The sequence below is a fragment of the Anastrepha obliqua genome, chromosome 3 (assembly GCF_027943255.1).
Source record: "Anastrepha obliqua isolate idAnaObli1 chromosome 3, idAnaObli1_1.0, whole genome shotgun sequence".
Classification (NCBI taxonomy): Eukaryota; Metazoa; Arthropoda; class Insecta; order Diptera; family Tephritidae; genus Anastrepha; species Anastrepha obliqua.
Window position 1 is genome coordinate 47,478,508 of NC_072894.1, and position 26,668 is coordinate 47,505,175.

Consider the following 26,668-nt stretch of genomic DNA (forward strand, 5'->3'; position numbering starts at 1 on the left):
AATTCACCCGAAAAGGAGCAGCTAAATTATTAATTAAAGCCGGACAGCAAGACAACGAATAGGATTTGTTTTACATGAACTCGTTGAACTAATTGTAAAACACTGGAAGAACACTCTTTGTACTTTATTTTGTACTTACTAACCTGTTATAATATAAAACAGAAAACAGTTCACACAAAACAGTTCTCACAAAAATATCAGTGCTTCTACTGAAATGCAAAAATTCCACACGAACCTTTCAAGAGAAATATATAAATGAATGCATTTCAACGAATGTGATCACAGTAAATATATTCAAATGAAAAAAGTACTGTTGCGGCACCGTACTCCATAAAACATGCGGTCGTTCTTAAGTATTTTTCTACGATGCATGTATGTATATATGTAGTATGATAAGTATAAGTTTAGTTACAAGCAAACATTAGCATTATAATAATAAAATATTGCGATAGCATAAATAGTACCTTATATATTATAAATCATACTCAATATATACATTAGGATGGGCCTTAAATGTTGGAAAAATATTCTTACATCATATTTTTTAAACCTCAGCCACAACGTCGACACTACCAAAGCCTGAACTTTTCTTCCTGTAGGACACACCTTAACCGTATCCAATGAGGACCAAATATTATAAGTGCTATCTTTGGTTATGGTATTAACGATTGAGGGGCTGGGATTAAAAAAAAAATCGTACATTTGGCTCTAAGTGATTTCGACGTAACCGTACAGCGGTTTGTTTACCATAAAACTAAGAAAATCTAGGTTATATAAGAAAAAATCAATGCAGCCAATGTATCATTGCCGTCTGAACAACGACGGACTGGCCGAGTGTATTCATATTCAGTAGTGAAAATAGTGGGCGAAATTCTGCTTCGTTGCCGTAGCAGCCGAAGTTACTCCCACAGTTTTGTAATGCATATATCATCCTTGCCATCACGCACCTGAAGTATTTAGTAAAAACATATAAAACATTTTTAGTTACTTTTACCGCTTTCTCGTATTTTTTTTTAATTAGCACATTTTTGACGTTTAGTCCTTTGTTTTTTGCTTGGGTTAGGCTGCTATCTCGAGGCATCTTGAGCTTTCAGTGATGGGTAGTGAGTGGTTGGTTACTGATAAAGGCACACTTATGAAGATGCTTATTTGCTCTTGACGAATGCCGTTGGGTTTCTGTCTATAGCTCTGTGCTTGGTTACAAATGCGGTAGACTGCGATAAGAAACTGCCCTTTAATTTCATTTTATGGTCAGAATTGGAGAATCAACAACTTGAAATAATTCGTCATAGTTCGTTTCTCATTGGAGAGTTTACCATTCGTTTGCTTCAAATTATTTTTACTCATTATTATCATTTTTACCCATTATTATCATTTTTACTCATTATTCTCATTATTTTCGAACTGCCTTCCAATATAATATTAATAAATATTAATTATATATATATATATAATTGGCGCGTACACCCTTTTTGGGTGTTTGGCCGAGCTCCTCCTCCTATTTGTGGTGTGCGTCTTGATGTTGTTCCACAAATGGGGGGACCTACAGTTTTAAGCCGACTCCGAATGGCAGATATTTTTATGAGGAGCTTTTTCATGGCAGAAATACACTCGGAGGTTTGTCATTGCCTGCCGAGGGGCGACCGCTATTAGAAAAATGTTTTTCTTAATTTTGGTGTTTCACCGAGATTCGAACCTACGTTCTCTCTGTGAATTCCGAATGGTAGTCACGCACCAACCCATTCGGCTACGGCGGCCGCTTGAATATTAATTTGAAGATATATTTACGTGTCTACATATTTTGCAACTATTCATAAATATATATGTAAAATTGGATTATGTTTGGGGAAACATTTTTAATGAAGAGGATGTGGTTGTGCTTGAATTAACGATTAATTAAAAAAAAAACTAATTAGTTTCCTATGTTCTAAAATAAATAGGAATTTAGAAAGCTGAATTTTGTAAGATTTAAATTTAGTCTGATTAAAGGTGGAGATGAAAGGTACAAATTTTCGGAAAGCTATTTGTCCCGAGAAGCGCGTCTCTAACGCTTGTAAAAGGTGGATAAATTTCAAGGGCCGATGTTGAATGTGAACCACACCTAAACGTCACCGTTGGACTTCTTTCTTTGGGGTTCTTTGAAAGAAAAGGCGTACGTCGATAAGCCAGCGACAAGCCAGAGCTAAAAGATGAGATAATTAGGCATATTAACAGCATAGAACCTCAAATATGCCTCAGCGTCATGGAAAATTTGGACCATCGGATGAAGGTGTGCCGCCGAGGCCACGACCACCATTTGGCCAATATTTTCTTCTACATGAATAGTAATTCAGCCATACCAATGTTATCACAATAAAGAGAAATGACAATAATTTCCTGAAACAATTGTATTTGATTGAAAATCAACACCTGCCCTTGAAACTCAACCACTTAGTACGGTACATATTTTTATTATATAATTTTAATTTTTTAGTACGTTACATATTTTTATTTATAATTTGTATGCAATGTAAAAACTTTAAATTAAATAAAATTAAAAAAAAAAAAAATATGTGCAAAGTTTAGACGTACAAAACTTCTTCGTTCTTAATGAAATGGACAGAAGAAGTGATGTCAGCATAGAAAATAAGCAAGGTCAAGGAAATCAATCAGCGAATTTTTTGATTTTTAAATTTAAATAAATAATAAAAATTAAATGCTGTTTTTTTTAATTCTGAAATATTATATGAATGAATGCTAATGATAATGAAGCCTTCATAACCAATCATTTTCCTTGATTTCCGCTTGTTTTACTTATTCTTCCGCGCCTCTTCTTATTCTTTCTGAGGTGACGCACTCTTCTATGAATGCATTCTGGTATTCTGAAATAATGTTTACCCGTTTGCGTGTATGAAAGTATATGGAATAAAAATTTATTGCCAGCTTGACGTATTTTAAATAACTACAGCGAGAAACAATTGACTTTCCTTTAACGATTTCGATGCAACTTTTCACATACGCTAAATACTACCTAGTTATAATAAAAATTTTGTTGTAAGCTATCTAAGAAAATCAGGTATATTTGAACTTTAGCTCTAACCATTTAACACTCAATTACGGTCCTCACCAAGCATAAACTAAACATTTGATTGCTTTAATTTTGTTTAGTGAGACTGGAAGGGAAATTGCTTTATTTGTAGAAGTGACTTCCGATATGAAGACTTAATTCTATAGATATACAAAGAAAATCTTCACAAAGCAAAATCAGTATTACGAATTGCCTAAGCACATGAACAAATCCTTCTTTTTTAGGTAAGTGTACGTGCGATATGAAGAGCTGTTAAATCACATCTAAACACATGTATAACTAGTAGGTATACGTACATATATATAAGGATATGGAAACATTTTGCTGACAGGCACGCATATCCTGTTGGCCATAAATATGTTGCGTGCGCAGAATGTGCGCCTAAATGTATGCATATAACTTACCTACCACATACGAACCAACATATTGTAAATAATATTTGTGTACGTAAATATTTGTGCGCCTGTGTATCCGTTTGTAGTTTAGTATGGTGCACTGTGGCGTATGAGTAATCTCCATGGAAATTGTTTTCAATTTTTGTCATTTGACAAATGGTGACACTTCCGCTGTGGCAAACCTTTAAGTGCGAACAGACAGCCTTCCGGACGGACACACAGACCTACTGACTGATAGTATACAGTAGACAGTGAACCGAAATAGATGAAGGGATAGACAGACATTCGAACACACATACATACGCTCAAGGAGACTGGGCGAAAATGGGTATGAGTTTATGAAAGTGTTTGCCTTGAATGTTGTCAGACGGACGGAGCTTGCCAACAGTTACTGTCAACAGCCAAAACAACAACAGCAAAGCGGCATAAACCACAGAGAAGTACGAGCGAGTGTTTCAATAGCATCAGTTGCAGCATCACAGCTGTTTCTGTTTCTGTTGATATTGCTTTTGCTGTGGGTGAAGTTTTTGACGCGTCCAAGCTGTGTGTCGCAGCGTAGTTCATCATTTTGTTATTGCTATAGCTGTTGTTGTTGTACTCGTGTGGTGTGCCGTGCATGTGTTTGTGTCGACACTGTCTCTGATGAGTGCGATGACGATGATGATGTCGTTGATGGCTGGTCGGGATCTCCGCTTGAGCTGCGTATGAAATAAAGCCAAGTCTGCATTATCATCAATCATGATGACAGAGTCAGCAGCCACACAAACTTGCGCACAAATTTATGATACACCACCACATAAGCGTTACATAACTAGCGTTTTGTTGCTTTTTAGCTGCTGATATTTTTCATTTTTTTGCCAATTTTAACTTTTTTTGCTTTAGAGATTTATGAGTATTGTATGCGAGTTGCGTTAGACTAACGGATATACAGCAGTCACACAACCGCTATGGCATTTATTTTGTCAGTTAGCTGACCCACGCATGCCCACGTTGGAGGAGGTGACAGTTAGATGTCAAAGCCTGTGACCAGGCAGACAGCTAGTCGTGGCAGTTAGTTGTTTGTATGTAGCAGGCGATTTGTAATAAATTGCGGAGCTGTCATGCAATTCAATTCATTTCAATTGAATGTGGCGCTTTATGTGAAAAAGGAAATCATATTAATACAAGATATTAATGTACATATGTCGAATTTCAATTTGACATAAAACTAAATGACTTTCATATATTTATTATACTTATTCTTATATACATACAATGTACCTGCATATACATCTTAAGAGTAAACTCATATTTGCTTAAAATTTTTAATTAAACTTCATTATATTTCATTTCAATACAGATTATTTATTATTATGTTCTTTTTTTTGTCAGGACAAACTAGCAAGTACCTCACTCTAGACAACATTAAGTCCATTGTACCATTTTTTAAATCCACTCGACCTATGAAGAAATCTGAGTAAATCTTGGGTGCCAAGGAGCCAAAGTGATTCGAGCGAATGCCGGCCATATGCACAGAAAGTGATCCGCCGTCTCATTCTCTTCTCCACATGTTGGGCAGAGTACACTGTCTGAGATGCCTACCTTTCCATGTGCTTCGTCCACAGAAAGTGGCCCGTAATCAGTCCAACCAGCTGCCTACAGTGCCTTCCGCTTAACGACAGGAGGATCTGCGACAGTCGGTCGGACATGACAGGTAACATCAGTTTTGTCCATCTGCAGCCTCTCTCAGCCCGCTAGGCTAGCTTCTGGGTTGAAGTAACCCGTTGGCTAACCGTGGCTTTGATGGTTATAGAAGGGAGTGGCGCGATAGGCTCCGGGACAAAGAAGTTGGCCTCAGAGCCCATCTTAGCTAAAGAATCAGAGATCTCGTTATCCACGATACCCATGTGTCGTGGAACCTGTGTTAGCATCAGGATATTATTTCTACCGACATAGTTCAGCCTGGATTTACAGGACTCAACTGCCCTTGAAATGGTTGGAGGGTTGTCTAAGGTCCTGGGCGTAACTTTGCTGTCGCTGCAGACACGTACAGATTCGCCTCTCCATCTGATTTCCACAGCACAGTTCATCGCTTGTAGTTTTGTTCCGCTAGATTCCACGTAGACACCAGAGCCGCAACCGTGCTCGGTCCTCAAGCCATCCATAAAAATGCGAAAACAGTGTTTGCCGAGCTCATTATATTGGTTACAGTTGCAGTAATATCATCAAAGAGATCCGTTTAACCTTCTCATATATCTTCCTACTAGGTACTGATTTGACATACTTTTAACGATAGTGAATATACAAACCCTTCCCCGCTTGGTCGTACCATCTATTGGAAGTTTTCCTTGCTTTGAAGTTTATTTTTAGTTCATGATAATGTGGTATCTTTTCTGTTTCTTCAGCAGAGATTGACGCAAGCCTAGCCCATATTTAGAATTAAACATGACAATACCTTGAGCCCTTCTACTGACCCTACAAGACATTACGGTGCAAAGCGCAGATAGGTCTGTACTGTTACCAAACTTGGATCCATCTTTTTAGATGCCTTATAATATAACTAGATGAAGTGCGGTGGTTTTTCCTTTACTCTTCTCTATTTTGTTAGAAGCTATGACCAGAGCAACATCTAATGGCCCAAATCGCTGACAACATTAATAGTGAAGATTACGAAACCTTCAAAGAATGTATGCAAAGAGCAGATAACAACGACGAGTTCTCGGTAACAACCGCGACCAAAAAAAAATCCGCTCTTTGAAAAGTAGGAGTCTTGGTCGTGAAGAAATGGCAATGAAATGTTGCAGGGCGGTATAAGTAGCATAGAGATGAGCTACTCAGATAACATACCAAAAATGTTCTTGTTGGAGGCGAGAGGGTCCGACTTGAGTGGTTTGATTCAAAGCCGCCTACAGTATGCAGGAGATAAAACTTTCCACGGATTGCATAAAAGCAGCGACGCACATTCAACTTAGTGCTCAAATAGGCTCCCATCGGAAAACGGTGGTGCCGGTGGGATCCTCCGTATAAGCAAACCAAAAGTAATTCGTGTGTATTTGTGTAATCACTCTTTGCACTCCCATACGTACATACATACAATCGTGGAAATGTAATATATTTCATACATATTTCGATGTCACACCATGTCGTTTAGGTTAGCTTCTGCCAGTTTCCCTGTAAGCTGACAATCCACACTCAAGCTAACCAATGCGACTTTCTTACCTGGCATTATCCGCGGCAGTACTACGGCTGCCAAGTTAAGCAGATTCTTGCATATTCATGCTGTTCTCAATGCAAAAGTTTTTCACCCCTTTCCTTCGTTTCCTATCATCTCTTTTTTGAACAAGGAAATACAGGTGCAAATCCTCTTGCTAGTGCGCATATATGATGACAAATATTGTTCACAGATTTACAGATTAAACAAATACTGCTGGGTGTGTATAAACAATGCTCTGGCAGCCAAAGTTTTCACAACAACCGTTCACATTCATCTTCATTCTCTTCTTTAATCAATTTGTTTTTATTTACACCTTGTTGAATTTGTTTTTGTTGTTGAATTTGGTTTTGTTCTCCTTTTTCTTATATCTTTCTCAAAATGAAATATGTGCTTTATTTCGTAGAAAATTGTTTGCAAATATTTTTGCAATTTCCATAAATTCTGACAATGACAGCTGTAATATAAATAAATATATTTACACTCTAACGTCAGCATACACGGTGACGTACAACGTGCCTTTTAAGACTGTCTCTTGTATAGTATGTATAATACAAATTCTCATACAAGGCAACACATACTCCGAAATTGACACGTTCTATCGGGTGTTTTTTTAAGAGCTTGAGAACTTAAAGTGATAATATAAATCAGATATATTATTGGAATGCATGTTTTTTATTATTACCTGGTAGATAATTTTATGGCATTTACGCGCAGTGGTTACGACTTACGCGGCATATTCGATCATATATGTAGTACAATATTTTATAATAAATCTAATTAATAAATTCAAATGTGCCCAATCAGTGAAAATGCGAGGCAAACGATGAACATTTGGGTTCAACTCGTGCACGAGTTTTATTTATAGGCCGCCGTAGCCGAATGGGTTGGTGCGTGACTACCATTCGGAGTTCACAGAGGGAACGTAGGTTCGAATCTCGATGAAAAACCAAATTAAGAAATACATTTTTCTAATAGCGGTCGCCCCTCGGCAGGCAATGGCAAACCTCCGAGTGTATTTCTGCCATGAAAAAGCTCCTCATAAAAATATCTGCCGTTCGGAGTCGGCTTGAAACTGTAGGTCCCTCCATTTGTGGAACAACATCAAGACGCACACCACAAATAGGAGGAGGAGCTCAGCCAAAACACCTAACAGAAGTGTAAGCGCCAATTATTTATTTCTTTTTTTAAGCCAAGATTCTGGCACAAAATTTTCCACGTAGTCAAAGGGCAAAGGCCAACAGCTAGAGAATGACGCCGTATCGATATTTCGCCGTCTTTTTCAATACTTCGTTGTATGAGCTTCGTGCACAGATTTTTTTGATTTTTTGGTTTTCAAAGTAAATTTCCAATTTGAAAGCCGGGGGGAAAAGAATTCAGTGTGACTAATGATGACTAAAATGAAACCAGTATCTTGTGAATTCAAAAAGGTGAGAATCGGTATGTTTACTAAAACACTGAAATTGTGTTGGTGATATACCTACTATATCTGATATACCTGGTAATCTAATCGTTCTTGTTTGGAATTTAAACCATTTTTGATGACTTTCCAAGCCTTACTGAACAGAAAAGGCTTGGCATTCTCAGCTGTCAAATCATAGTTGATATCAATTGTTTTCCTGCAGCTAAAAAAACACCCGATACATATAACGTTGCGCAGTAGAGACTCGTTTAAAGATGCTCGAATACATACACACTAATATGCTTTTAAGTATTAAGTTACTGAGCAGCTGACTCAACTCAAGAAAAGCGAAGCATTTCACCGTTTGAAGTTATGTATAAATAAAACAACAACACAACAAAAAGAACCAACATACCATAACTGCTGTTATTGACAGTCAAAGTTTCCTTTTCGTATTCACATTGTCAGAACATGCTTGTGATATTTCGAAATTCCTTGCGTATTTTCTTTATAAAACAATGTCAGGCATATGATACCACCTATGAACATCAAAGAAAAAAATTATGCAGACAGTAAATATTTACAGAAATATCTACATACACACGTACGCATGAATATGCGCATGAATATTTGAGCAAATAAACCTAACCATATAGTAAAGTAAATAAATTATAAAGTTTGAATAAAATGAAGGTTAGTTATTGTGTGTGCAAATTCGAAGTTTTTAAATCAAATTAAAATTTTGGAACTTAGGCAATTCGCACAGTGCGCAAAAGCTATAAAGTAGTGAAAGTGGCATCCATACGTAACTTCTTTACCCTTGTATGTATGTATGTATTCATATTTCTATTCTTTTTTTGCGTTAACATACAGAACTTTGAAAAGCTGCTAGACTTCATATTAAAAGCCCATTTACAGAAGAACATTTCAATGAAAGCTCTCTCAATTCCAACGATTCTAATTTGCCAGCAAAAAATAGTGAAATTAAAGAGTTAGGGCCGGTGGTGAATTCCTAAACTGAGTTTAAGTCTGTGAAATTAGGCGTGCAAGTGAAACCTCGCTTTATGCTTTATCCTTACAATAATTTTATCTTCTACTAGAGGAATGGAGTCTTCTTCTACTCTAGAAAATGTCAGTACTTCAATCTGTCGGGTAAATAGCGCTGTTTGCTTAATGGATCGGTACCCCACAACCTTCGGTGAATTTTTACAAGCAAACGATGCGAAAGAATCTGGCGATTTCGATATGCCTCAGTTATGGCAAACGAAAACTTGTCAAATCGTTAACCCTTTATTGCATGAAATAATATATTAAAACGTAGAAGAAAAAATTCTTTCACATCGAAAATAACTTTACTTAATTATCAATAAGACATAGTTAAAGAAAAATAATGAATAAGTTGAATACATAATACAAATACAATTATAATGAAGGCTAATTGTAAAATAATGAAGGCTAATTGAAAAGCACAAAAACTATTATGCGACGAGAAAGATGAGCATATCGATTCCATGAATTTTTTTTCCAAGACGCATTTATGTTAATGCCGTATCGTTTTTTGAAAATTACTCACTCGCACTTCAATTCTGCCTTTTCAGCCACTTGCCCACATATGAGGTTGTTGGCGTTTTATTATTGGATTCAAATGACTTGTAATACTTAATTCGAAAATAAAATTAAATCAAGACTGCAATACTTCAAATGGGCTCATATTCGGTAAACAGTTAAATTTGGATGCTAAATGATGAAAATTTGAAGTTACCTTTACCGTGCTTTATGGTCTTTGCTGTGTACCAGTATTGAACTCTTGGTTCGCTGAAAACAGTTATTCCATCCAGTCATTCCACATATTAATTTTAGTTTCGCCCGTAAAAAGAATTATTTCCCAGAATTTTTCGTATTTGCTCCCATGGGCATTTGCGAAAGACAAACCTGTCTCGATATTTTTTTCCACGGTACGGTTTTTTCCATACAATTTATTTGTTTTCAGGCGCAATCGCACAAGTCTGCTTGATATATTCAGCCTATATTTTTCATCTATTTCCAACGCTATCGCTTGCTATAACAAGAATAGCCTTGTTGTGCATATTGTAATTCTTCGCGTAGGCGAAATTGAACATATTTTTGTGTGTACTACTACATTTGATTGCGTGGTATACCATTTTACGTAAACAACCCATTATTTCTGTAATTTTCGTTTGTTTTGTACCTTTTTAGTAAAGGTGCCAAATAATGTTTTTCTTTTCAAGTGAGCAGTGAGGTCATCTTCCCATTTTCCTGCCCAATAACGATTTAAAGGAAACAATTATATTTGCATTATAACAAACAAGAAGTTGCCGAAACAATTAGCTTTAATTACCTTAACTATTGATTGAAATAGGACTACGCCATTTCGTTGTCCAAAGTTCGAGTAACAGTAACATGAACAGAAAAAAAAACCATTAAACAAGTTAAGGACACTTTAATTTTTGAGATCAAAAAAATTCATAAACATTAAGAGTTTGAGCTTGTAACATCAAAGAGATGGACGAAAATGTAGTGTCAAAATGTAGGAAGTGGATATTCTTATCGTCCAATCCCAACAAATTATCTTAAATCTTAGTCGAACCTAATGAGCTGGAGACCAATATGCACAGCAAATTTAATTTAAATAAATTGATTTTGGTTCGTGTTTTCGTGTTCTAAATCGATTCTCCTCATCGTTCTGAGCACTTCGATATGTATAAATGTATGTCTATTAGCTTGTTTTCTTGGCTTATCGAACTCAGTATCACGATCAACCCTGTAACGATCCGGATAATTTTTATGGGTGTTGGTGGCCAAGTCTTAAGAATCGACACACACCATCCTTTCGTGGTTTTCAAGGATGCATTCGACAGTACGAAAAGGAGTTACCTGTATGCCGCAATGCTTGAATTTGGTATCTCCGCAAAACTAATACGGCTTTGCAAGATGACGTTGCTCAACACCAGCAGTGCCGTCAGAATTGGGAAGGACCTCTCCAAGCCGTTTGATACCAAACGAGGTTTCAGACAGGGTGACTCGCTGTCGTGTGACTTCTTTAACCGCATGTTGGAGAGGATCGTACGAGCCGCAGAACTTAATCGCTCAGGCACAATTTTTTATAAGAGCGTACAATTGTTGGTGTATGCCGATGATATCGCCATCATCGGCCTTAACAACCGCGCTGTTAGTTCTGCCTTCTCCAAACTGGATAAAGAGAAGTGGACAAAATGAAGTACTTCCTGCCATCAAACAAACAGTCGGCGCACTCGCGTATCGGCATCCACGTCACTGTTGACAGTTATAATTTCGAGGTTGTAAAGGACTTCGTATACTTAGGAACCATCATTAACACCGATAACAATGTCAGGCTTGAAATCCAACGTAAAATCTCTCTTGCCAACAAGCGCCACTTTGGACTAAGTAGGCATCTGAGTAGTAAAGTCCTCTCTCGGCAAACAAAACTAACATTCTACAAGACTCTCATCATCCCCGTCCTAACGTATGGTGCAGAAGCGTGGACGACGCAATATCCGATGAAGCGACGCTTGTAGTGTTTGAGAGACAGATTCTGCGCAAGATTTTTGGGCTTTACGACGACATAGGCAAAGCGCAGCGAATAAATATCCAGCGGCTGCGCTGGCTGGGACATGTCGTCCGAATGGATACAAACGGGCCAATTAAGATGAAGAAGAAATTGGCACTGACATAAAACTTCTGTTTTGGTACGAAAACTTCTGTTGTAGTACGAAGAAGAACAAACGTAACAATTTGTTAAATTATTTCACAAGAATTGTTGTTGAAAATGTATTCGTGATACTTAAAACAAGATTCAGATGATTGCGTTATATAAACGAAATTTCGTGCTTTGACTCTATCGTTTAAATAATTATGTCTAGAGGTATTATATACATTTGTTGCTTGGAGTTGATAGCATTGGAGATGAACCATTAGGCGCCTCATATTCGTTTTTGCTCTGCTCGCTATATCTGGGCTCTGCTCACTTGACGAAAGATTTACATGAGAGAGCAACAACAAAGTTATAGAGTAAGATTCGCCGCAAGCGAGTATTGTTATGTCTCAAGGCGAATCGAATACAAAAGGTGGTGTCCCCGATTTTGTCAAGTGTTACGTCAGCTTCCATCGCAACACAAATTAAGAGAACAAAACGAACAAAAGGAGGAGAAAGTAAATGCTTGTGAAAATTTAGTAAATGGCTTGGTAAAATTGTGATTTGTGAGGTTCAGACTAAACAAACAAATAAAAAGGAAGTGCCATGTGTTAAATTGTGAAGGCATAAATTAATATAAAGCATCTAAATGCAGTCTTCGGCGTTTTTATGCGGATGGCGCCGTGGCAAGAAAGTATGTGTGCACAATTTTTTTGTTTGGTAGCTTCTATTACTTTCGTCTTCCCTCGCTCTTCACAAACAAGTAATTCTCCTTCCTTTTGTTTGCATATTCTTGCGACCTGACGACACAGCTAATTCGAAAGGCCCAATCTCTTATTCCATCATTCTTGGTGATGTCTCATACTCACTGTTTTCAACTTGCTACTACTAGCGCTTGACAAATAGAAGGGGCCTATCAATAGAATATGAAGAATTACTTGCCAGTGCTACCAATTACAAAAGGCTGTGCTGCCAAACTAAAGATCATAAATTGCATCTGATCTCTACCAAAGTCACATCGTTATTTGTTTCCATATCCCGTTTGTTGGCTATTAAGACAAAGCTTCTTTCTATTTCGAATTCTTTATGCTGTACACCAGTGCGCGAGTATCAAAATAGAAATAATGTGCGGTACTTAAAAACGGTTACTTGCTTTTATTTCGCAATACAAAGATAAATATTGGATTAATATATTTGTGTGTGTGTAATTTGCATTTAAATTAGTAAAAAAAATCGCATGACTTTAGATGAGAATGTCCTTCTCACACTCACATGCAAATTCAACAGAGCGAGCACACAAAATCCGTATGACGAAAATATATGAAACCGTACTAGTGCGACGGTAAAGGGGGGAAATAGCACAAGCAAGCAGGGTGAATGCATTTTATACATAACTACGTAAACACTCGTATATGCACAAATACGTATAAATGTATTGTAATCTTGCATATGAGCTGTGTCTATACTTCATGTGACGTTAGCGATATCAAGAGTAACCCACTTTGTTGGGTTGCGAACGGAATATTTACGCGTTCATATATGTATATATATGGACGTATAACATTCAACATTGAAAAGTGAAATTGATATTCATATATTCGCGTCTACTTTGAGGATGTGTGGTGCTCACCTGCAGGGAAATTGGTGAGAACCAAATTCAATTTTTCAAGCTCTTTCTACGGTATATGGCGTACAGCGATATACTGAAAAGTGTAAATTCTTCCTAGGCTGCATCTTTATTCGGGAATTGAGTTGTAATTCATAAATTGATTGAATTTTCAACTGAAGGTAAGAAAAACTCTTCAAAAGCATATTGAAAAACAGTTTTTAAAATACGAATTCCGTATTTAATATATTTAATCAATTGAGTCAATCAAATGAACCTCACGGCAGCAGAGTTCCAAAAGCACTACGGGCGAATCTGTGTCCAAATTGACCTTCGTTATGTTCAAAAATTGCAAAAAAAGCGAACTGCAATAGGCGATTGTAGACTGATTCTACTATGTATACAAATTTTATTTGTATATTTGAAAATAATTCGCTGCTTCCAAGAGGAGACCCACAAGTAGTATACCGGCCCACTGCCTTATGTGCCTCAACCAAGAAAACTGCTTACGCCCGATACCTATTCTTCCTTCGATCTCTCCCTGCAATATGAGTTGCAACAGTTCATAGTTCAAGTTTCGCAGAATATGTCCCAAATATGAAGTATTTCGTCGTTTGATGCACTTGATTAGTTGTCTCCGGAGAAGCCACATTTCAGATGCTCCCAATCTATTCATGTTGGAGAGTTTTATGGTCCATATTTCCAAGCCACATAGTAAAATTTACCATACATAGCATTTTATGAAGCACATTTTTAGTTGAAGATTGAAGTCGCGGCATTTTTGGAATTGAAATAGTAAGAGGAAACTATAATAAAATTTAATATTATATTACGAGTATATAGTACATACGCCTCATGGGTGTTAAAGCATTATGGTTTCATTCATTTCACTAGTTTTTTTAATCTAAATCACTTATGCTATGTCCACAATATTGTTTTGTTCTACAAATTGAATTTTAAACTTTCCGATTACACAATATTTTGCTCAACATATAAAGGGTTTTTCAATAAGGGCGAGTAGATGTTGAAATGGAATAAAACAAACTGTGTGTGAGTTATTGACAAAATTATTTTTTTATTTGAAAGGCGCATATATGCCATTAAGTGTGGAATATGACATCATTCGAATGCCCGCCTCGGCTTTTTACGGTGGAACGGATCCGAGTGGTCCAATTTTCAATGACTCTTCCGCATAGATCCGGCTGAATTTGAGCGATGGCCTGCGTTATTTTCACCTTTAGAGCATCGGTCGATTGTGGTTTATTTACATAGACCTGAGACTTCAAGAAACCCCACAGGAAAAAGTCTAGCGGGGTCAAATCGTATGACCTTGGTGGCCAATTCACATCACCCCTGCGTGAGATAACCTTACCCTCAAATCGTTCATGCAGAATGTCAGTCGTGGCGTTTGCTGTGTGGCACGTAGCGGCGTCCTGCTGAAACCACATGCCGTCTAGGTCCATATGGTTCAATATGGGCCATACGAAATTGGTTATCATCGTTGTGTTCACGGTGACCGCCTCACTAACGTCGTTTTCAAAAAAGTACGGACCAATGACGCCGCCGGCCCAAAATCCACACCAAACGGTAACTTTTTGAGGATGCATTATCACCTGGTGCACCTCGTGTGGATTGGTGTCGTCCCATATACGGCAATTTCGTTTGTTAACACAGCCATTCATCCAAAAATGCACCTCGTCACTAAAGATGATTTTTTGCCCAAAACTGGGGTTCTCTTCCAAACGATTCGAAGACCAGTCAGCGAACAAACGGCGTTGTCTATGGTCATCAACTTTGAGCTCCTGGGTCAGTTGGATCTTGTACGGGTGTTGAAGTCTGCGAAAGGCCAAGTTCTTGTGCACGGCGAGGAAAAGACTGCCTCGGGTTCTGCTGTACACTTTCACGGACCGCGGCAATGTTCTCGGCTGATCTTACGTTCCTTGAACGTACGGGTGTTGGCTGATTGTTTACTGACCCGGTCGTCTCAAATTTGGCCACCAAACGTTGAAGAGTCGACTTTGAAGGGCCACGACGTCTACCGAAAAATGGGCGCAATGCGCCCAACGTTTGCGTTAATGAACACTCATTTTGATAATAAAGTTTTATCATTTGAACGTGCTGTTCAATCGTGTACCTTGCCATGATGATTTGGCATAAACAACTGAATAATAAACAATAGATTTGACAGATGTCCCAAAACAAAATGGCTGTCACAGGGCGCCAAAATCGACCCGCGCCAATTGAAAACCCCTTTATTTAAAGGAGAATCCACAATTTTGATATTCTGAAAAATCCAAAAAAATATTTGTGGGAAACTACACAAAACGACTATTATAGGGTGGTGGTTGATCTCTATGGTGATTACGAGGGATGCCTTTTATGTTTCACGCATTTGTAACATTACGTGTGATGAACTCCAAGTCAATATTTTTACTGTTTTCACTTATGACCTTTATTTATTCTCTTTGCCGTAAATTCAAAAATGCATCTCACCCAAAAGATAGAATTACATAACTCGTGAAAATTTTCGTGCGATGATTTCGTACGATTATTGATGTGTATTATCGAGTCAGGAGTGTATTGATCAACTTACATTGGCTTTTGGCATTGAAGCACCACACTTAGTCACTCTCAAAAACTGCCACAACGAGTTCCAGCGTAGTCGTCGATCCTTGTAAGATGAATTTCGTGAAGACTGTCCAAAACAATTATTGTGCCAGAAACAGTCCATGCTGTGCGTCAATTGATAACAAAAGATCGCCATGTGACATCCTTGGCGTTAGTTGGACCAGCATACATTCAATGTGGCATATTTGGTTGTCAAGAAGATTTGGTCTCGTTGGATGCCACATAATTTAACGATTGCCCAAAAAAGGCACGGGGTCGATTGGTATAAAGAAAAAGGAAACATTTAAAAAATGTAAAAATTTCCGCCAAGATGGTTTAGAGCACTAGACTTACATCGTAATATGCGACGAAACTTGGATCCATGAACTGGAAGCTAAACAGAAATTGACGGTATGAGTGTTTCCAGACGAGCTTAAGTGAACAAATTTTGTTCCCGGGAGAAGCAACTCAAGGCAAATGGTCACCAGATTTTTCGGTAAATATTGTCATGTCGTAACTGTGCCACCAGAGAAACTTAAAAGAGTCAATTCTGCGTGGCCTAAGACACGGTCGTATCTATTTGCTTGCCAGAAATTTTCGCAGAATTCACAAAACCAACCACCGAAGACGAATCATTTTTCACCAAGATAATGCCAGCTCTCTTATATTGGCTCACACAACGGAGTTTTTAAGCACTAAATCGGATTAATCGATATTTGCCTCACAGTTATTGATTTCTTTATGTTCCCGAACATTAAAGGTAAAAGGCGAGTTCAACGTTTCCTGAAAAAGCTGCTGATGTCTTTAAACAGCTCTGTTTTTGATGTATTAATATGCGAGGGCGGTTCAATAAGTACCCGTGTTTGATGACAATTGGGGAAAATTGGTGTTAGTATCGTATGCTGTCGCCTATCAAACGAGCAGTATCGTTTGGTAATTCGATTTTTGTTTTTGGTTGCTTCCCATCCACGATCACAGTTAGATATTGGTAGAAGAAATTTAAACGTGGGCGAATATCCGTTTTTGATGAGAAGCGACCAAGACGATTGGCAAACGTGGTTACCGAGGAAAGCATGCAAAAAATCGACGTCATGATTTTCGCTGATCGACGAACAAAAGTTCGCGAAGTATCACATGCCATAGGTTTGTCGACCATTAATATTTTACGTGATAAGTTGGCGATGACGAAAATGTCGGTCCGAGGGATGCCAGCAAGCGAATGCGGCTGTTAACTTCGAAGCAGTGTTTGGAGCAAAATAACGAGATCCGAAGGAATTTTTGCGTCGAATTGTCACCGTTGATGAACCTGCATTCATCATTACACAGAAACTAAGCAATAATCAAACCAATGGCATTTTCCTGCTGAATCTGCTTCAAAGAAGGCGATAATAGTCCCATCGGCCGGAAAGGACATGGTGACGATTTTTTGGGATGGAACGGTGTCATCTTCATAGATTTAAAAAAAAAGTTAAAGAACTGGACAAAACTTCATTTTGTTACTGGATCGTTTTCACAAAAAATTGAAGGAGACACGGCCGCATATGTCGAAAAGGAAGGTGCTGTTTCACCACGGTAACGCACCAGCACATGTATTCGGAGTTGTCGCCGCCAAAGTGCGTGAATTGTGTTATGTATGAATTGGTGCCGCAGCCCCGTATTCACCCGATCTGGATCCCTGCGAGTTTTTCTCGTTCCCTAACATGAAGAAATGGCTCGCGGAAAAAAAAATTAGTTGAACCGAGGTAGTAATCGCCGAGACAGCGGCGAATTTCGAAGAGTTCGATAAATCCTATTTTTGGAAGGGTTAAAGAAATGGCCGGAGCGTTGGGAGAAGTTGAAAACTATGTTGAAAAAAAAATTTCTAAAAAATGGTATCTGCATTTCTGACGATGGTACTTAGGTATTGAACGTTGCTCGTATTGTAGCACACCTACTTATCCATGCGCATATGGGCTACACCATCTGCTTGACGCACACGGCATACCATACATTTAAAAAATAAAGCAAAAAGGCTAAGACGTTTTTTAGAAATATTCGATATTTTTTGTTGTATTCGGTTATTTGCATAATATTAAAATGGTATAGTTTGAGTCCGCTAATAAGGACTACCCGTAAGGGTTATAATTAATATTTTACGTATAGTAAATAGGTAAAATATCTACACAAAGCTGTGTGTATTATCAAATATGCCCATCCTCACACAAGCACTCTACCAGCATTGTGAATGAGTTACTTGTAAACAAAAACTGCCAGCATTGCTTGAATATGTAACAAAATATGTGGTTGTATCATGGATAAGCATGCAGCAATGCCAACGACCACTTGATTGTAATTAAGTGAGGTAATTTGCATAAAATATATTCAACACTCTCGAAAAGTCAAAAAGCATGTAATTAAATGCAACCAGGCTCTTCCCATGGATGCGCTTTGCTTTGTCGATGAGTTCTTCGTTGTTCAAAATTCAAAGGACGACATATTGTAGATGTAGTGCTTACGAAGGGTGTTCAAATATTGTTTTATTCATCAATATCTAATTTGTCACTTTCAAAGTAATCCACCTCAGATATACTTATAATAAACTTGTGCCAATGCTTTTTCCATTCCTCGAATCACCTCTGAACAATAAGCGCTGTTTTATATGTAAGAGAAACCTTAAAACATTACCCGCGAAACGTGAAAAGTCGCTTTACTTTTTGAACGCACCTCGTAGTAAGAGTGTGTGATTTTCCAGGATATGGTTGGTTTGTTGCAGTGAATAGACAAAAGCAACCATCATTCAGTTATTCAAGAGATAAGTTTGTATGCTTAAGTCCGCTCATTTGAGTAATTATAATATAGTGATAATTATCACTTTGCCTCCTTCATATATATGTATATATGTATGCAGACTAGTATGAAAGCGCGAGAGCTCACAATTTTGTTTGCCATACTACCCAAAGCAACTCTTCCCCGAAACGAAAAAATTAAAAATGTATGAATACAACTAAACTCTTTCATTTATTATTCCGTATTTGTTTCTGTGAACTTGTAATATTTGATTCATAAGTACATAAGTACATAGGTATATTCTAGTACAATCATGATTCTTTCAGTTTTTTTTGTTTAAATCGATGAGCTGCCCATACAGGAGCCTACTGGAACAAAAAATAATCAATTTCGTCCTTTGAGATAACATACTGAAGAAAAGAGAGGGGAAAGAAGAGAACAGAGGTGAAGAAGGAAGGAATTGGAAAAGGATGCCGATCGAACGATGACTAATTATGTTTGTGTTAACCACTTCAAGCTACTAATGAAATTCATCAGGTGCGTGCTATTTAAACCCGCAATATCTGCAGGTGTAGCAAACAAGTGAGAACCAAGATGTCTGAATTCTAGTAAGTTGAGGGCAGAACAGCTTAGGAGAAGGTGTTCAAATAGTTTTACCTCATCCTCCAAACAGCTGCTGTAGAAGAACTCATCGCATGGATGCCTAACAGACAATGTCGGATAAGGATTACCACAAAAATCTAGAGCTGCGGCTTTGCTTGTCTTAGAAGTTCCTCGAGTGCCTTCGATCTACCCATGGCGTGAAGAATCGTGGAAATTTGCATGTTTGCGTACTAACCCAGCGCTCACTATGTTAACGTAAGGTCCAACTTTCCAGTATACCACCGCTTTTCAATTCAACGTCAATCCTTTTATTTCGTGGGAAACTGTCTCCAGAGTCCGGTGCCTTGATAGATCATCTGCCCAGCTGCTTCCCGCAATGCCCCTGTGCACATAATAGTGTTAATGCAATCTTATTAACTAGTAAATGTTTATCTAATTATGGAATTTCCAACATTATTTCATTATAATCGATACTCTGACAAACGAGATAAAATTATGTGCGCTGTACTTCTATTAGGATGCCGTTTTGAAGTATTTCCTATTTATTTGTGTATTTGTCTTTTATTTTCTTATGGTGCTGGTAAGCCGTTTGAAGTAAAAGTCTTTCCTTTTTAAACGTGATCAAATTTTGAATAGCCACCACGCGATGAGGACGTGACGTGCGTAATCAACTGCGTCATCCTAATCTTAGGCATCGTCAAGAGACGCATAGTAATACGTACATATGTATATGAAAGTGTTTTGCTGTAAGTTATATACATATATATTGTTGGAAGTGACCACAAGCGCCTTTTATATACATATATATAATTGGCGCGTACTCACTTTTGGGTGTTTGGCCGAGCTCCTCCTCCTATTTGTGGCGTGCGTCGTGCTGTTGTTTCAAAAATGGAGCATTTTCATGGCAGAAATACACTCGAAGGTTTGCCATTGCCTGCCGAGGGGCGACCACTACTAGAAAAAAACTTTTTTATTTATTTTAGTCTTTCACCGAGATTCGAACCAACGTTCTCTCTCTGAAATCCGAATGGTAGTCACGCACCAACCCATTCGGCTATGGCGGCCGCCTTTTATGCTATGTAAAAAATTCATCGCGTTATTTATTAACACAACCCTACTAATTGAAAATTTGTTTTTACTTTCACTTAGGGAGGCACAGTAAATTGAAATTTTTGAAAACATTTGCAAAGCGCACCAGAAATACGATTTTTAGAAATATAAAATTGTCAAGATAAAAAGTCCTCTTAAATGTTTAAGCAGGAAGACAAAGTTCTGAAAAATTGTATTATTGTATAGGGTAACCGAAGTACTACTCTGCGCTATATCAGGCTTCACTTGTCGAGACTTGAAGCGGAATGAGAAGCCACGACAAATACGCGATGCACAAGATGCTATCAGGGGGAGCAGAAAAAGAAGGAGGGAATGGTATAAGAATGGCCGGCCAACGACTGGAAAAAAAAATATATTTTTCCTTTTTAATTCTTAATTTAAATTCTTCAATTATACCTAGTTTCAACTATCAAGTAATATATTTTTATTAATTGAAGTGCGGCAAAAAATATACTGGAAGATAGGTGACAGAAATTTACATCTGTTGGCCACCTGCATAAATCCTGGTATCTTTTTTGAAGACTTGAATAGGAAAAAATCTTTTCAAAAATATCTTTACAAAAAGATAAAAAAAGAGTCCACATAAGTAAACTAAAAGAAAATTTTAATGATCTGCTCAAATCATATACATATGTCAGTATATAAAAATTAATATGTTTAAAAAACAAACAAAAAATCTTTTATTGCTAACAAAGTAACCATTTCATTCAAACTTAGAATAGATGCCCAGGAAAATTCAATTTCACTGTGAATATTTTTGTATGCAATTTGAGCTTCTTCGAATTATTTATAACACAAATTTTAAAAATCAATCTTTAAACCTGGCAACATTGCTGATGAGTCCGCTTTTATTCGGGTGCATTAAAAAAGTACTGAATTTTTTAATTATTTGCAATTTACGCTCAATTAATTGAAATGATATTTTTCCATTCCATTTTATTAGCTCATACACAATCATACAGATAAGCCGATGAAAATTAATGATAACTCCATGAATGGACAAACTACCACTCGGCAGTGTCCAAGTTCGAAACTGAAGGCATGAAACACCAAATGTTAGAAAAAGTTGTTTCCTAAAAGCGATCGCCCCTCGGCAAGCAATGACAAACATTCGAGTGTTTTTCTGTCATGAAAAACTCCTCGTAAAAAAATGCATATGCCGTTTGGAGGTGACATGAAACTATGGGTTCTACATTTGTGGAAAAACATTGAGATGCATGCCCTAAATTGGAGGAGCTGCTCGGCCAAACATTCAACAAAAGGTGCTAGCATGAATCCTAAAGCAGAGAAAGAAAGAGAGAAGGTAAAAAAGGAGCTTACAAATGAGGGAATATCATTTTCTGCCTTACCCTGACATGACCATTTCCGACTGGGGTGTATGTATGTATGCATGTACCTATGAATATATGTACAATATTGAGAGCAGTGAGATTAATTTATTAGTGTACCCTACATTTTGCAATTTCATTGCATTTATTTAACTCAAACTTTTAAACTCCACTTCACTATGGTAAATGCGAAAATTTGAATAACTTTTATATTTATTTGAAAACTTTTTCCGCTTATATCTTAAAAATATTTATTATGGTAAAAAATTACAATGTTAGCCATAATAATTTCGTTTTCTTCCGTATGCGTTCCTTACAACATAAATCGATTTCATGTTTTTTTTAGCTTTAACAAATAAATATCTTTAAGTCATTTATTTGATTGAAGTTTATTTTGATATATCACTTATTTTGATCGGCTAACATATATAAAAGAGGTTTTCATGGTCTACATTTTTTCCTTTAACCTTTATTTGAGGCATCAAAAACTAAATTACGGAAAAAAAATTATGTGGGTTTTCGGCTTTACATAAGAATTGGGTGGTCTGATACTCGCTAATTATTTCTAAACCAGTATAATCAGCAGAATGGTGATGCCAAGTAGCATCCTAGTAACTGCTACATGAACCATCCGGAAACAAATCAAGAGTTGATATGTGTAATCGAATAAACTTTTGTGGGTCAGCGTCAAGCGAACCGTGGAAGTCAATTGAATTAGACTGTGCATACTGAGCTATTTATGGACCGAGTACATAATGGAACATAAAAGCCTTAAATCAAATGATTTCTTGTTTCTATTGCAGATTAGTCAGAAGTCTTTCGAACTTCGGGCTTTCGAACCTGAGCGCCGTTCGGCTACGGCGGCCGTCGTAAATTTATTAGGTGAGTTTAAAAATTTTCGTATAAAAATAAAAGAGAGTATAGCCGAATTCGTGTCTAGGATCATTGAAAACGATGTATGAACTCCGAGAACACGTTGCAGCAGTGTACTTATGTACTATAAATAGGCAAGCATAAGTCAAAGAAACATTTTTATTAGAAAATTAGGTTAGATTAGGTTACGGTGGTTGCCACTCTCCATAAAAGTATTTAAAGGTCCCACTTAGGCCTGGAGGATAATTGTTATATCACTAGTTAGGCCTAAAGTTTCCCATCTAATTTCTAACACGGTGGAAGCACTTCGGCTTTCGTATAAACGAGTAGACTTAAAATCATTAATCATCATAAATGCATTACTTCTGAATAGATGCCACTCCCGGCCTTGTTATTATTATATATTTAGTCTTGAGCCGTCGATGAAGATAGCCATTGACGCTGGGTCAAGGTCTTTATTCTCATTATCCCGTTACCATCTTTCTCAGATTCGGGTGGAACAATTATTTTTAAAACAGGTTTGTGGAGCAGTAAAATCTATCTCACTATTTATTCCCCAGAATTTTCGAGTGTCCAAATCTGAAATCTTTCCAGGGTAGGCATATTGCGTTGCAATTATCCCGAAATTTGTCATAGATATCTATAACGAGAAGATCTAATGGAGTATCAAAGGCCTTGGTTGGAATAGAAACCATGAATTCATGTGATAAGCATGGATGCTGCCCTTTGTAGCCTTTCCATTTTGTTCTTGAATACGACATTTTCCACCATACATTAAACCCGTGGAAGCGGATAGGCCTCATAACCGCCATTTACAGCCAATGTACTATGCGCGGCTTTAAACCTCATTTTTTACCCTTAGCCGCTTTGAACACATACATTCAGGGCAGTGGGCGCTTTTCTGACCTGTCTTCATGACATTTAATTATTTCCCGTAGAAATAATATGAATTGGCCACAAATATCATGCGATATGACCGAGCGAGTTTTTTTCTTCTAAGGATTTTCTTTAGTCTCAGTTTTTTGCCAAACAGGCGCCATCGACCGATGTCCTTAAAGTTGACATAAACCAGGCCATGTCTTTCAGCTGGATCTATGCAGCAGAATCATTCAATATTGGACGATGTCATATTCTGTATTACATACATACAACAGCATGGGAAGTCCTGTAATTACAACATTCCATACAATATGAGCTATACATTTTGTAGCAACTATTTACGATGCAGAAAGGTCGAACTTTTTCTTTCAATGAAGTGTAAAAATAAGTTTGTAAATACTACCCAACTGGTTTGTTAACCTAACAAAGAATTAAATATTCACAACTTCAGCACTCTTAGTTTAAAATGCGATGCATTTCTTGCACATAAGCGAAACAACGATGACTGTACGGATTCACATAATTAACGTAAAGTAAGATTAAACAATAAGTTCTCCACACTTCAGAATCACATATACATTCACAAATACATTCACATGCACATTTGTTTGTTTTATGGCATAATGACTGTCAGAATGTGTAAAGTAATGTTGATGAAAAAAACTGCTAAGAGCCACTGTCAAGCGAACAACAATCGACTATCACTAGAATAACGGCCAACTGCTTACTTAACCTATCCACCCGCAACTTCACTCCAAACTATCAACATACCAATTAACGAGCATTTTAGGCTCAGTGGAGCACAATCAACAGCGATGATCAATGTTGATAATATGTTGCATGTATGATACTATACATATGTAGATGAAATGCGCGTGCGTTGAAAGGCCGCCGCACTGTGGTAAGCCTCTCTATAACGGCGTTTAAAAAAATTTTTTTTATGAAAATCAATAGTTAATTTAATAGGCAATTTAATTTCGATATGAATTCTTGTTGCTTATAACTAAAGTAGTATAAGTAAAATAAATCTCGGAACGGCAGGAAGATAGAACATTGATTCCATGAAATTACTCATTCTGACATTTGAAATAAGTTTCCTATAAATTTTTTCAATCAGAACTATGAGTATGTTATACACTTTTAGAAAGCAGAAACCTTGAGGATTTTGCTTGTGCTTGGAAAGTTTTGTGTGACTTTTTCAAAAAGTCAGACACAAATTATGCAGAGTGAAAAATTATTTAATGGACACTTTTGCATCGTCATCAGGGAGAGCTGACATAGTTGAAGAAAGTGTTCAGAAAAATTTACTATCTAAGTTTAACGAACGATGAGAAAAGTCAAAAGGAATAAAAGTTCGCTTTAAAAAAGATAACAGTGCTTGGTTGGGTGGTGAATTTAAGGTAATATTTCCATATAATATTCTTAGAACTTCAGATGAATGTAGTCGACCGCATGAGTCATGTGAAGAATCGTCAGAGAAATATAAAAAACGAAAAATATAGAACTCTTAAAGAATGGAGATTTGATTTTATGCACATTGCTTATGTTCAATACTTAAGATCAATCGACGAATCAAATAAAGCCTCTATTGGGAGTATTGCATGCACTTTATCCAAGAAGGATAATAAGAAAATTGTAAAAAAGGTGATGATTTGAACTTAACGACATGTCAATACAGATTATTAAGGAATTATCTTTTATTAGGTACAAATTCTGGCTATAAAAGAATTGGCTACGTGTAGTAATGCGCATACCGTAACAAAAACGACTATAATTATATTCTCGGATAGCCAAGCGGCCATTAAATCAATGAATGCGGCTATACTAAAATCAAAAGTTGCACAGGATTTCCGGGCAGCCCTAAATGATATTAGAGTCATACTCAAGGTCAGCATTATTTGGGTTCCGAGGCATAGAGATATTGAGGGAAATTTTAGAGCTGATGAGCTAGAAATAAGAAAAAGTCAAACGAACTGTTTAGAATTCAAGAGAGGATATCTCGAAGGTCGTGGCTTATATAACTGGTCATTTGCTATATGGCAGGCATTCCTTGAGACTAGGAAGCTAGTCTGTCGTGAATATTGTAGAATTTGTAGAGATGAAGAAGAACCAATTAAGCACTTCCTTTACAATTGTCCAGCCTTGGCTAAACTCAGAGTTAGGAATAGTTCTCGTTCAGCACCTTATGAAAATGTTCTGCACTACTATTCACATTAGATGCACATATGATATTTCATGCCTAAGAGCACCAAACGCGCTTTAGAAAAGGAATTACTTGAATCTGCCTAGAAGCAAAAAATACTATAAACAATATTTTTTGCTCAGACTTATGGTGTAAGAATAATCAGTGATTATCTTTATAATCCGTGAGCCAGGTGCTAATTTTTGTCAGTTATTTCCTCTCAGTCGATAATTCGTAAAATGCCTCAGATAGTTGCATTATGAAGCGTTGTGAACGTCAGCTGCGGCTCCGAGGGTGGGTTGAGCAGATATAGCCGCCCTCGCACGTAAAAAAAAATTTATTTTTAGTCATTTCCTCCCGATTAAAACATTGATTAAATTAAAGTTAGACTAATATTTTGAAGAAATAAAATTGTCAGCTGATTATAAAGTGGTGGATTATACGTCAGCTGGTCACACAAATATGAAAAAAAAATATTTTTTCAGTGATTTTCTCCCAAACGAAAATTTATCAGATGATAGTTTATGTATTGTTTTTAATAAATAAATAAGTGAGCTGGCTATATGTAGGTGGAATGTGCGTCAGCTGATGCCCTGAAGGTGTAACGTAGGTCCTAGTCGGAAACATTTATAGCCTAAGTAAATATATCAGCTGACGAGTTTTCCCCCAACATACTGCCAGCTGATTTGTTTTATTACTTACAGGATCATTTCAACAATACGCACAAACATTTTTTTTTTGGGAGGAAATGACGTACTTGAAGTTATTCAACATTACATTTAATGTGCAATTAAATAACTTTTTGTATTAAATGTTAAACATTATTAATTTAAGTACTGAAAAATTATAAATTAGTTGATTTGCTTAACAAAATATTTATTTATTTCTATTCTTAAGAATCGGAATGTTCCCATAAAAAATTTGATTTAATCGAAACATTGCCATAAAATTATACATTTCAGTTTGCACATTAAATGTAATGTTGAA

General features: G+C 37.0%; 1 protein-coding gene across 2 annotated transcripts in view; it reads right to left on the reverse strand.

Annotated features, from left to right (window-relative positions):
- LOC129242339 (connectin-like) overlaps nucleotides 1-26,668 on the reverse strand; it is a 194,964-nt gene that overhangs the window by 110,408 nt on the left and 57,888 nt on the right. Inside the window, exon 1 of one of the 2 annotated variants that reach the window (XM_054878927.1) lies at nucleotides 8,470-8,512. The exons of the other annotated variant lie outside the window; for it this stretch is intronic. The gene's annotated coding sequence lies outside the window, so the exon portion shown is untranslated. Of the gene's footprint in view, nucleotides 1-8,469; nucleotides 8,513-26,668 lie in introns of those variants that run through there. 2 annotated transcript variants of the gene reach the window in all.